We start from the raw sequence: 12,027 nt of genomic DNA, 5'->3' as shown, positions 1-12,027 counted from the left end.
CTTGGGGACATAGGTTAGCGTGGCCTTGGCAGTACTTAGTAGTTGAACTAATGGATCTGAAAGGTCTTTTCTAACCTAAACTGTTCTGTAACTCTGGGAAGCTGAGAGCATTTCTTCTGTCAGCTGCTGGCTATGACTGGTGGCTGTAAAAAGTTTGTGTTTTTTCCTTTTATCTTGCCAAAGGACATAGAAGTGCTGCTGGGCATGTCCCAAGTGCGGGACACTGAAGGATGAGGTGGATTAGCACTCATCTGCTGATGGGGACCACAGCAAACAAGAAGGGAAGGAGTGGGAGGATTGAGCTGAGTTGCCCCGTGGTGATTTCCATAGGTTAAACGGGCAGGTCAGTGGGAATTACATCCTCCAGATGTAACAACTCCATAAGATCAGTGTTTACAAAACCCCTCACACAATTGGATCCAAATCTTGATTAAACCTCGAGGCTGGTTGTCCCCAGCCTGCTCAGTAGCACACACTCACTACTTGCACCACCTTTTGATGTTTCTCACTCCGAGCAACAAGAAGCTGCTGCTCTGGGAGGGGAAAATCCTCTGTCACAGAGTGTAATTGGCTTGGTGTGTTTGCACAGAGGTCACCAAGGGCTGGGATTGCTGCTCTGCTCCTCTGGGCAGATACAAATCATTGCTGCAATTTTATCTCTGAATTTTTCTCTCTGGGGAAATTGCTTTTTTTTTTTTTTTTTAGAATTTTTTCTTAAGTGAGCTTTCTGTAGAGAGCATGCATGTAGGAAGTATAAGCCATTTGTATAGGAAGTATTTATAAATGCAAAAGAATTATTAAAGTGTTCAGCCCACAGTGACCAGAGCTGCAGGCAGTGTGTGAAGGGCTTCCTCAGTGGTGTTAATTGAGCAAAGCAAGTAGGAGTATTAATTAAAAGGCCTTTTGTGCTCTTGAGAGCTGCCTGGTGCTTGTCTAATGCAGGACCTGCCCCTTGGGGTTCTACCAGTGCTTTTTCCTGGCAGCAAAATCGGCTGCTTTTGTAACCAGGGGGTGTTGTTTCTAGAATAAAAGCTAAAATTGGAAATTCTTGGAAGGTAGGAGTGTGTGTACGTGTTTGAAGGCCAGCAGGAGAGAGAAACAAGCAGCTGGTGAGAAATGCCAAGACCTTGATTCAGCAGGGCTCTCCCTCTTCTCTCAAATCTGACACACTGAAATGCTTAACTGGATTATGGCCAGAGTGCTCCTCCCACAGCAGGTTTGGGATCTTAAAGAAGACTGGACACTTAAAACAAGTGATTCTCCTTTTCCATTGAAGGTTTTAATTTGTTATTTATTAATTTTGCAGGTGTCCTGCAAACAATTACACCACCCTACTTTAGTACTTTTGCTAATCTGGAAATATTGAAACCTTCTAGGAATTTAAAGATTCATATCAACTCTCTTTTGAAAAGGAGGTGCTCTTCCCCGTGCTCAGCAGTGATATTTTGAGGAACCAACAGCTGGTTTTGTACCTATTCCTACAGCTCAGTTTAGAATGTGCCTGGATATCAGAGCTCTTGGTGTGCTGATGGTTGCCATGTCCTTAACCATGACAGTGAAATAGTTTTTTTGTTTTTTTGGTTTTTTTTTTTTTTTTTCCCAGTACTTATCAGTTGTCTTACTTTTTCTTCCAGATTAGAAGAAAGTCTTGTGTGCCCAGGAGAGCAGGACTTGGGAAGCAGCTGGTAAGAGCATCCCTTCAGGAGAGGGTCACCTGAACATGGCATTATGGGGCTCAGGCAGATGCAAATAAAATTTTTCCCTTGAGAAACTTTTTTTTTTCCCCGTGACTTTCATTTTATAGGAGTTTCACTCTGTTTTGGACTGAGTTGCCAAAAGGGAGAGCTGGTTTATGGAACTTTTTGCTGGTGAGGCTGGGCAGGGAGTGCTTTATCTTCACTCCTTATCCAAGCAACCTTATCTAGGAGTTGTCTCAGAGCTTTGGCCATATTTTCATGTTCTCCCTGTGTTCTCATTGTGCTGATCCTTTGCTGGTTCCATGTCTTTGATCTCTAGAGCAAACCATGCACAGGAATAAAATAAACATGGAGAATGCAGTGCTTTGAAACTTGGGTGCTTAAGGATGCCAGGCAGAATTTGAATCATGGAATAGTCTGGATTGGAGGCAACTTTTGAAGGTCATCAAATATAATCCCCATCAATGAGCAGTGAGCTGTCCAATGATGGGACATCTCCAACTTCATCTGCTTGCTCAGAGCCTCATCCCACCTGGTCTTGAATCTTTCCAGGGATGGGGCACCTGCCACCTCTGTGGGCAACATTTGTGTGTCTTACCAAAATCTTTTATCTCCCCTGAACCCCTACCCTCTTTCAGTTTGAAACCATTTCCCTGAAACTACAAGCCTTACTAAACAGTCCATCCCCAAATTCCCTGAAATCACTGAGAACTGTATTGTTCCATAGATCTTCAGGTTTAACTTCATGTTCCTCATCTTGGGAACTCCTGCCAGGATTGTAAAGCCTTGTTGGTCTCCTGGGCAGTGTGAAAGGCAAGCAGGGGAGTGCTGGTCCTTGTCACACTGGTGGGATGTTCATGTGTCCCCTCCCAGGGAAATTGCTTCTTGCTCCAGCAGCAGATCCAGCTGTGGCAGATCCATTTGTGGGCAGCACAGCCACAGCCAAGTTCCACTGGCTTTTTCTGGGATCATTCTGTCCCTTCCACCTGGTTTACCTCCCCTTGGAGGCATAGGGAGATTTATAGGACTCCTCCTCAGTGACCCTGGAGACAGACACTGATTCATCCCCCACAAGGCTCATGTTTGGGGAGGGAGCAGTGCTTTGTGTGATTTTCCTGTCCCCTGTGGCAGCACTGGTGCTGAATCAGTGTGATGTGTGTCCCCTTTGATACAGGTGATGTTTCCCTAAATCCCAGTGGTCATTCCCCTGGATCTGCTCTCAGCAGGACTGAGCAGAGAGCTTTAGTGGTGTTTTTGCTGTCCTGAATAGTCCCCAAGCACCACATCTGGCTGGAGAGAGAGAGCACAAATTGTCTGCCCACAAGGGTCTGGACTGAAAACCAGAGGATTTGGCTTTCATCACCAGCTAGTCATGCCTTAAAACAAATTTTACTGAGGATATCTTTTATCAGCTTTATGGTTTTCCCTTCCCATCTCTTACTTTCACGTGCAGTTTCTTCTGTGTGGCAGAAAGGAGCAGGTACAGGGGAGTGTGGCCTCTGGGAGCAACCAGGACCAATGGGTTAGAGCTGTAAAGCTGTAATCAGCCAGGTGATGGAGCAGATTGTTTCAGCAATGAGGGGGGAAATAGCTGTTGTGGCATCTCTGTGCCTGTCTTGCTCTTGCTGGACCTGGAGTCACCCAGTGCAGGGCATTGATGGTGGTGGAGTGAATTGTAAAGAACACCAGGTGTGATGAATTTGAAAGTCCTGTGGTGTTTGGGGAGCTGCACTGATGGTGTCAGCCAAGCTGGGCTCAGGATCTCTCTCCCCAGCTGTCATGGTGGTCCTTGGCTCTATTGACAACGTTTTAGCCCCCGTCAATTTGTTGACCTGTCAGTCCTGTCACTGTCCCTGTGTTGAATTTGTGCTCTTGCACACTTCTTGATTGCCCTCTCCTCACCCCATGTGTACCAGGGGTCTGTTGCTCTCCCTGTCTATCTGCTGCATGATGAGAAAAGTGGATGGAAACCCTTTGGGAAGAGTCACACACTCTTAAGTTGGATGTGGAATGCTCTTGAAGATCTCGCTGTTTGTTAGCCACAGGTGGTGCTTTGGGAGCAAAGCTATAGAGGGACATCATTGCAGCAGAGAGTCCAAATCTCTCCCTGCTCAGATTAGTTCTTCTTCACCTCCTGATACCCTGCAAGTCCAGGCAGTGGAGTTGTTTTTAGCTTTTTCGTGCTCTGTGCTGAGTGAGCACTGGTGAAGGCACTTTTGCTGGAAGGGCTGCACAGGGCACAAGCACAAGGTGCTCCCTGGCCCCAGCCCTTTCATCCACATCACCAAGTGTTTGCCAGAGGCTGCTGAGGTCTGGAGAGGCCACTCCTTGCTAAGTAGACCAGCAGGTTCCCCCTGGGGACTTTGTTCAACTGGGCTGACCCATGCTTCAGCCATTCAGGTGATGCAAGTAAGAGAGGCTGACTGGGGCTAAGCTTGTGCCTGGATTTGTGTCCAGCATCAACTTCACTGCTCAGACTTTTTGTGTGTCACTGAGGGGTTTTCTGTCTTTGTCTCTGGCTGGTCATTGGTGCTTTCAGTTATAGGCAGTAATTGGAAAAGCTGTGCTTTTATCAGTCATAAATGTACATCTGTGTGCACACAACTATCTATAAAATAAGCCTTTAAAACAAATGGAGGTGTAACATCCATGTGTTGATGTCCTCATTGTGCCCAGGTCGTTGCTAGATCTCACTGCATTTTCTCCTTGTCCCCATCTTTCTGATCTTTTCAGGTGTCAGTGGTGAACCCCACAAGTGCTGCTTTTCATGAACTGTTCCATCACATGCTGATTTTGTCCTTAGGGATGTGAAGGACCTGGGTGCTTTGTCCAAGGGTGCATAGAAGGGCTCAAAGCTGGTGATGGGACAAGAGGAAATGGCCTCAAGTGGTGGCAGGGTGTGGTATTTTCTGAGTACCCCAGACAGAGGAGGAATTGAGAATCTGACTCCATGTTCTTAGAAGTCTAGTTTATTATTTTATGATCTATATTATATTAAAGAATGCTATACTAAACTATACTAAAGAACGGAGAAAGGATACAGACAGAAGGCCAAAAGATACTAATAAAAAACTCATGACTCTCTCCAGAGCCTCACACAGCTGGACCTGTTGAGGCTCTGATTGGTCTTAAGTCAAAACAATTCAAATGAAACCAATAAAACAGTGACCAGTTGGTAAACAATCTCCAACCACATTCCAAAGCAGCAAAACACAGGAGAAGCAAATCAGAAAATTATTGTTTTCATTTTTCTCTGAGGCTTCTCAGCTTCCCAGGAGAAGAAATCCTGGCGAAGGGATTTTTCAGAAAATATGACGGTGACACAAGGGGAGGTTTAGATTTGATATTAGGAATAATTTCTTCACCAAAAGAGTTGCCAAGCTTTGGAACAAGCTGCCCAAGGAAGTGCTGGAGAGATTTAACAGGTGTGTGGATGTGGCATGTGTGGTAGTGTTCACAGAGGTCCCAGGATGAGGGAAAAGATGAGAATCTTGACTCCATGTTTCAGAAGGCTGATGTATTATTTTATTATATATATTATATTAAAAGAAAATGATATATTAAACCTGTACTAAAAGTATAGAAGAAAGGATTTCATCAGAAGGCTTGAAAGGGAAGGAATGGAATGATCATAAAATCTTGTGACTGCTCACAGCCTCGACACAGGTGGCTGTCATTGGTCATCAAGTAAAAACAATTTACATGCTGGGTAAACATTTCTCCAGATCACATTCCAAAGCAGCAAAACATGGAGAAGCTGAAGCTTCTCAGCTTCTCAGGGGAAAAGATCCTGGTAAAAGGGTTTTTCATAAAATATGTATGTGACAGGCACGTGGTGACATGGCAGAGTAGTGGCCTTTGCAGTCAATGCTTGGTTAATGGTGGAACTTGGTGACGTTAAAGGTCTTTTCCAACCTAAACAATTCCATGATTCTTTGTGGACTCCTGGTGGAGTTGGCTCCCCTTGCAGCAAGCTGCTCCGTGTGCTCACCACGCAGGAGATCCCTGGCTGTGACACTGCTCTGTGGGATGCCACTGAGTGTGTGTGGAAAGGAAAAAGAGCCATTATGCAACACCCTCGTGTGGCTGTCCCAGCTGCCAGCGTGTGATGTGAGCACTGTGGTGACCCAAAATCCCTTCTCCCTGGGTGGTGGGTTAATCTGGTAACTACCCACGCCTGCCTTCATGGGGATGTCCTGGCATTCAGTGCACCCCCCCTCAGAGCAATGGGCAGTGTCATCAGGCTGCTGGCACATTTTGTGTTTTCTCAAACCACTTTCTTGGCCAGCATTCCAGCGCTGGGGTGGTTTCTGGCCGGAATTCCTCCATGGGGTGGTCCCTGCTCAGTGAGCAGAGCTGGCTTCGCCTCCACAAAGCCTGCGGCTCCCGTCTTGTTTCTTTCCCCCTGCATCTCAATCCTTGCATTCCTGCAAGGGAACAAGATAATCTCTGTGCTGGTTTTGTAGCAAACTCTCCTCAAAGTGACAGCTGTGGGCAAGGCTGTGTGGCTGTGATGTGCTGGGATTGCTGATTCCCTGGGCCGCCCTCCTAATCTCCTTAGCACTGAGAGTTGCTGCTCTGAGCTCCCTCGCTTGTCTTCCTTGAGAAGTGCTGCCTCCAAGTAACCAGGGATCTGCACAAATTCCCTGGCCTTCCCTGAACAAGTAGGAAGGTGTTCTCCCACTTGAGCAGCGTGCTTTGTTTTCGGCAAAGCCGAGCATGCAAATGGAAGGGAAGTTTCCATTGTGTTTCCATTGTTGGATGCCAGCGCTGATGTCGGGCTGTGGGAGGTGTCTGCTGTGCTCCACGTGGGAAGAGGGTTTCTTGTGATTTGGGAATGCTCCTCAGATGGGGAAAACCTGGGTGTTAAGGAAGGATTTCTAATCAGAAGGCTGGAGCACCTCTCCTAGGAAGATGGGATGGAAGAGTTGGGGCTGTTCTGCCTGGAGAAGGGAAGGCTCCAGTGGGATCTCAGAGCCCCTTCCAGTGCCTGAAGCAGCTCCAAGAGAGCTGGAGAGGACTTTGGATAGGGGATGGAGGGACAGGACAAGAGGAAATGGCTTTAAACTGACAAAAGGGGAATTTAGATTAGAGATTAGAAAGAAATTCTTCCCTGTGAGAGTGGTGAGACCTTGGCACAAGCTGCCCAGAGAAGCTGTGGCTGCTCCATCCCTTGAAGTGTCCAAGTTTGGATGGGACTTGGAGCAACCTGGGTAGTGGAAGGTATTGCTGCCCTTGGCAGGGGGTGGAACTGGGTGATCTTTAAGGTCCCTTCCAACCCAAACCATTCTATGATTTTATAATTTTATGATTTTTTTTTTCTTTTTGATGTAGGGGAATACAGGGAAGTGAAATTACAGTTATCGCAGTAGCTAAAGGCAGCTTCTGGATGTTTGTAATATTCAAAAATTGAGATTAATTTCCGCTACATATTAAGGGATTGATGGAAGCTTTCCTGTGCTGTGCAGGTGTTTGGATCAAGCACCAGCACCTGAAAACACATGGATATAGAAATTAATGTTGTTCCCACGTCTCACACTACGGCAGCAGCTCAAGTGACCTCTTTTCCAGCCTAAAAATGTTATCTTTTTCTTCTAAAGTGTGGTGGGGGAAAGATGAAACTGTCCTTGCCCTCCCTCTATCAAATGGCTGCCAACTTATAGTTGGGATTATGTGATAGAGTTGAGGATTTAATTTGATTTATTTATACATCAAGTTTTTAAAGGAGGGGGATTAATTTTTCTCTTTTGACCTGGACTTTACAGAAACTCAGATCCCAAAATCAAGACCAGGTGCCTTGTTATCTTAGGGCAGAGACATCTGTGAAACCACCTTCCTTTCTGCAGCGAGCTGCCAGTGAATCTGTCCTGTGTCAGGCCAGACTTTTGGCTGCAGCCTCCATTTTTCAGGGCCCATCAGTATATTTTGAATTATCTGCATCCCTGGGCCTTGCAGCTTTCTGTTTGCTCCCTATTGCCAGATTTGGATTTTTTTGGTGTGCTTTAAAAACATCTCCCCCTCACAGAGGCAGGTTCCTGTGCTGGTTTGGGATGACAGCCTAGAGCTGTTGTTGTGCAAGGTACCAGCAAAAGAGGTAAATCCAGATGTCCCTTTATTCTCCTGAGCAGAAAGGAAGAAGCTGATGTGAGTTACTTCTGCCTTTAGAGATCCAAAAGGCTGAATGTATTTCTGTTTCAGCTGAATGAAATGGCAGCCCTCCAGCTTGCTGGCTGCAAAATTGAGGGTATTTTATGGAGCCATAGTTGGGATCTTTCCTCTTTTTCCCTGTCCTTTCACAGTATGTAAAGATGGAGATACCATGTAAGGGGTCGTGTTAGAGCAGCCACTCTGGGAATCACAGAATCCATAAAATGCCTTGGGTTGGAAGGGACATTACAGTTCCAACAACAAAATGCTCTTCCAGACCTACACACAGTTCAACATTGTGATCAGCATCCCTTGGAGATGGATCACAATGTTGAGCTGTGTGTAGGTTTGGAAGAGGATTGTGTTGGCAGCTACAGAGCAGAGGAAGGCAAACAAGCAGTGATTGCACAGGAATGATCTCCAGAGCCCAAAAAAATACTCACCCAGCATGAAACAGTAAGAGGAGGAAACCCTGTGGCACTATCCAAATCCGTTGTACGAATTCCAAGGGAAAGGACATCACTCTCTTCTAAAATGACAGGTTTTCTATAAAATTTGAAATGTTGATGAAATTTTGAAATGCTTCGTGACTTCCCAACTCAGTTCTGCTTCCCACTCTCATTTTCTAGATAGCTACAACCCATAGCAGGGCAGGAGAGATCCTAAAGTCAGGGAGGGTCAGGATAATGAAGGGGAGAGGCCATGGCATAGTGCCTGTCACTTACGGAGAGTATTTCAGCATTTCGAGATGTTTTGAATCAATGTTTGTGGTTTTAAAGTTGTTTCTGCAAGTTGGTTTATGCCATCTATCCCAGTCTCCTCAGCAATGTAATTGCCTGAGATGATCTGCTCTGGCTCAAGCTGGCCAGCCAGGAAAGATCTTGTCCTGGGCACCTTTGAGTTAGAACTGTATTTTAAGTTAGAAAAAAGTGTTCTCTGTCTGTTTAGAAAGAGCAGCAGCTGGGAAGCAGGTAAAGAAATCTATCAATTTTGGTTTTTAAACACAACATAAAAATAAATGCAGAAATAAATAAAGGAAACCTGCAAGCAGAGAATTGAAAAAGTTCAACTTCAATGCTGTTCTGTGTGAATATTATTCCAAAGGATCAGAGCACCTTTGCCAAATGAAAAATATTGTCTGTGCCTGCTGGCATTGCTCATTCCCAATAAGGTGCAGTTGTTCAGTAAGTGGTTACAATTTTGGGGGTGAAATATCTAGAAGTGATTAAAAAGCAATTTAAAATATCTGTGCTTTCCCATTAAGCTGTTGCCAGGGGCATTGAACAGTCTGTATCCTCCCCTGCACTTAGAACCAGCCTTTTGTCACACTGGAAGCATTTTTATAATAAAAATACATAAAATTACATCATGTATCGACCAGATCTCAGTTAATTTAAGCATATGCAGGGCCTCTATTAGGAAACAAAAACCAGTGGCTGGGGACATTGATTTTTGTAGGAATTAGTAAATTTGGCATATCACTGTATTTTTAAATAGCTCCATACCCTCCCAGTGCCAGTTAAGGAAAGATGGTATTTCCATTTTTTCTCTGACCCTTAAATGGGACAAGAAAAACCCTGTTTTTTTTCCCTTTCCCTCTTCCTTTCCCCATCCATTTTCCTGTCCTTTCCCTTCCTTTTCCCGTTCTTTTCCTTTCCCTCATTGTCTACAGATCTGCCTTTTTTTCCCTTTTCCTTTCTTCCTGCCCTTCTGTTTTTCTTCTTTCCCCCTTCCTTTTCCTTGCCCTGCTGTGCCTCTACAATGAAAGCAGGTTAAACAAAGAAGCTCAGTGCTGGAAATCTTTACAAGACACAAATCATGGAATAGTTCAGCTTAGAAGGAGATGTTAAAGGTCACCAAGTCCAATGATCAGGGACATCCTCAAGCAGATCCCATTGCTCAGAGCCCCTCCAATCTCACCTGGAATGTTTCCAGGGATGGGGTATCCACCACCTCTCTGGGAAGCCTTTTCCAGTGTTTACCACCAACACTGTAAATAGTTTTGTCCTAATATCTAATTTTAATCAACCTTCTTTTAGGTTAAAGCCATTTACCCTTGTCCTATTGCAATGAGCCCTGCTGAAGGGTTTTCCCCACAATTCTTTTCAGGGAAGTGGGGGATTTTTAGAAGAAAAGGGTTCTCAGAGTGTTCAAGGCCAGTTTGGGTGGAGCTCTGAGCAACTTGGCCTGGTGGAAGGTGTTCCTGCCCATAGCAGGGGGTGGAACTGGATGATCTTGAAGGTCCCTTCCAACCCAAACCATTCCATGGTTCTAAATGCTGTTCCTTGGCTGAGGTGAAGTTTTTCCAGACCTGCCCTGTAGAGGCAGTTGACCTTGACTGGACTGGTTTCTTCTCTCACAAATGGCAATTCAGATAAACAGCTCAAATTGCCTTTTAAGAATTAAAATTCTGTATTTATAATACATTGCATAATCTCTGCTGCTGCTATAGGGTAGCCATAATTAAAAGGAAAACTTTACTGTCTAAATTAGCAGATACTTAAGTATGGGTGAGAGATGGATATGGGTGGGGGAAGGACATTCTACAGGCTGATGGGATATTTGCAATGTACTCTAAAAATTTAGCTTTTTAATTATTTATTAGGCAACAAGGGGAGGAAAAAAGTTGGGTGGTAGAGAAGTTGACTCATGATATTGAAGTGATAAACAATTTTCTCCTTAAAAAACCCAAAAGCCTGTGTTTTGCAATAGCTTTTGAAATTTAATATTTACAGGACTGGAAGTTGATAGACTTTCTATTGTGTCTTAACTGATTTTGATGGGGAAGAGATTTCTGACTGTGTCACTGCCAGTTAGATCAGCTTTGGCAATGCTCTGACAGGGTTTGCAAGGATCTGATGTTATCCAAGGAGAAGTGCACTGGCACAGACACGAGCTGTGAACCCACCCATAATTTTTTCATGGTTTCTGCAGTAGCATTTCCCTCTAATGAGGGAAAAACAAACAAAATCCCAACTTTTGAAAAGTCCTGACCTGGATAAAACTAACCTTGGCTTTTCTGTCTTTTATTATTAAGTTCTCCTGTGGCTTTGTTTTTGTCCTGTTTCTGCCTGCAGATGTTCTGAAGAAATCCTGAGCTTTGGTATAAAATATAACTCTGTGTTTTAAAAACTCTACCCCTTTTTAGTTAAAGTAATTGCACCTTTGTTATAAGACATAAAATACCTATATGTCCTGCAGATCTTCAGATAACATAATAGTTTTACTGGAGGCAATTACTCTCATTTCTGAGCAGAAGTATAGCTACAGGGCCACTTTGTTTGTACATGTGCTTGGTTGTATGAGATTTTCAATCCCACTGCTGAAATGGAAAATTGGGAGGGTTTGTCCTCCATGGAAGGAAAACAAGGAGCATGTGAGTCAGGAAAAGAAATTTGCGATGTTTAGTGAGTACCCACTCTTATTTTTTAGTTGGCAAGAGTTTGGCACTGTTTGGAATTGCTGTTAGAGAATTTTTTAAGTTGTTGGCAAAGTCTCAATTTCCCTCGTGTCCTCAGCCAGCACCTTGGATATCCTGTAGTGGGGTTATGATGAAGACAGAGCTATTTCAGGTTATGCTGTTGGGGCTGCATCTCCAGTTCCAAATCTTCATATCTTTCTTTTTGGTTTAGCCCAGCTCATGGGAAATAATTGGGCTCTTAATCACAGAATGCTTTGGAACTGGGAGGGACCTTAAAGATCATCTCGTTCTGCCTGGTTGTCTGTGGCAAAATGTTATTTTATGAGCTCCTTTGCCTTTGGCTCGTGGCATTGAAGTTTGCTTAGCCTCTGCCACATGTTGGCTCCATGTCAGGAGTTTTTCATCTCCTCCACCTGAGGAAGAATGGGCTGAGTGAAGTGGTTGGAGATGCTGAGGGAGATGCTGCAAGCTGGACATGCAGTTGGGCACCCAGGAATCTCCTGAGTGCCTGCTGGAGCCAGGAAGGACTGCCCAGCCCTAATTCTTTCCTTCAGACACAGGCACAGTGCACAGTGGTGTCTTGTTGGCTCAATTTCCTCCTGCATATCACAATTTGGCCACTTCTGCCTTGCAGCTGGACACAACATAAATTTGTACAAAGGTGGAAAGAACTCAACTCCTGTGGGAGGTCTGAGGCTGTGGATTTTTCTCTTTCTGAACAAATTCCTAGTTTGCAATCCTCTAACCACTGTCCAGTCTTCC

General features: G+C 44.7%; 1 protein-coding gene across 6 annotated transcripts in view; it reads left to right on the top strand.

The window, feature by feature from the left end:
• TSNARE1 (t-SNARE domain containing 1) overlaps window positions 1-12,027 on the top strand; it is a 469,756-nt gene that overhangs the window by 43,442 nt on the left and 414,287 nt on the right. For 5 of the 6 annotated variants that reach the window (XM_071421896.1, XM_071421900.1, XM_071421894.1 and 2 more), the window contains one exon: window positions 1,635-1,685. The exons of the other annotated variant lie outside the window; for it this stretch is intronic. The gene's annotated coding sequence lies outside the window, so the exon portion shown is untranslated. The remainder of the gene's footprint in view (window positions 1-1,634; window positions 1,686-12,027) is intronic. 6 annotated transcript variants of the gene reach the window in all.

The sequence above is a fragment of the Agelaius tricolor genome, unplaced genomic scaffold (assembly GCF_023055355.1).
Source record: "Agelaius tricolor isolate 1412-34295 unplaced genomic scaffold, bAgeTri1.0.p SCAF_2, whole genome shotgun sequence".
Classification (NCBI taxonomy): Eukaryota; Metazoa; Chordata; class Aves; order Passeriformes; family Icteridae; genus Agelaius; species Agelaius tricolor.
The sequence above is the reverse complement of the archived record's forward strand: the minus strand, read 5'-3'. Positions and strand labels throughout refer to the sequence as shown.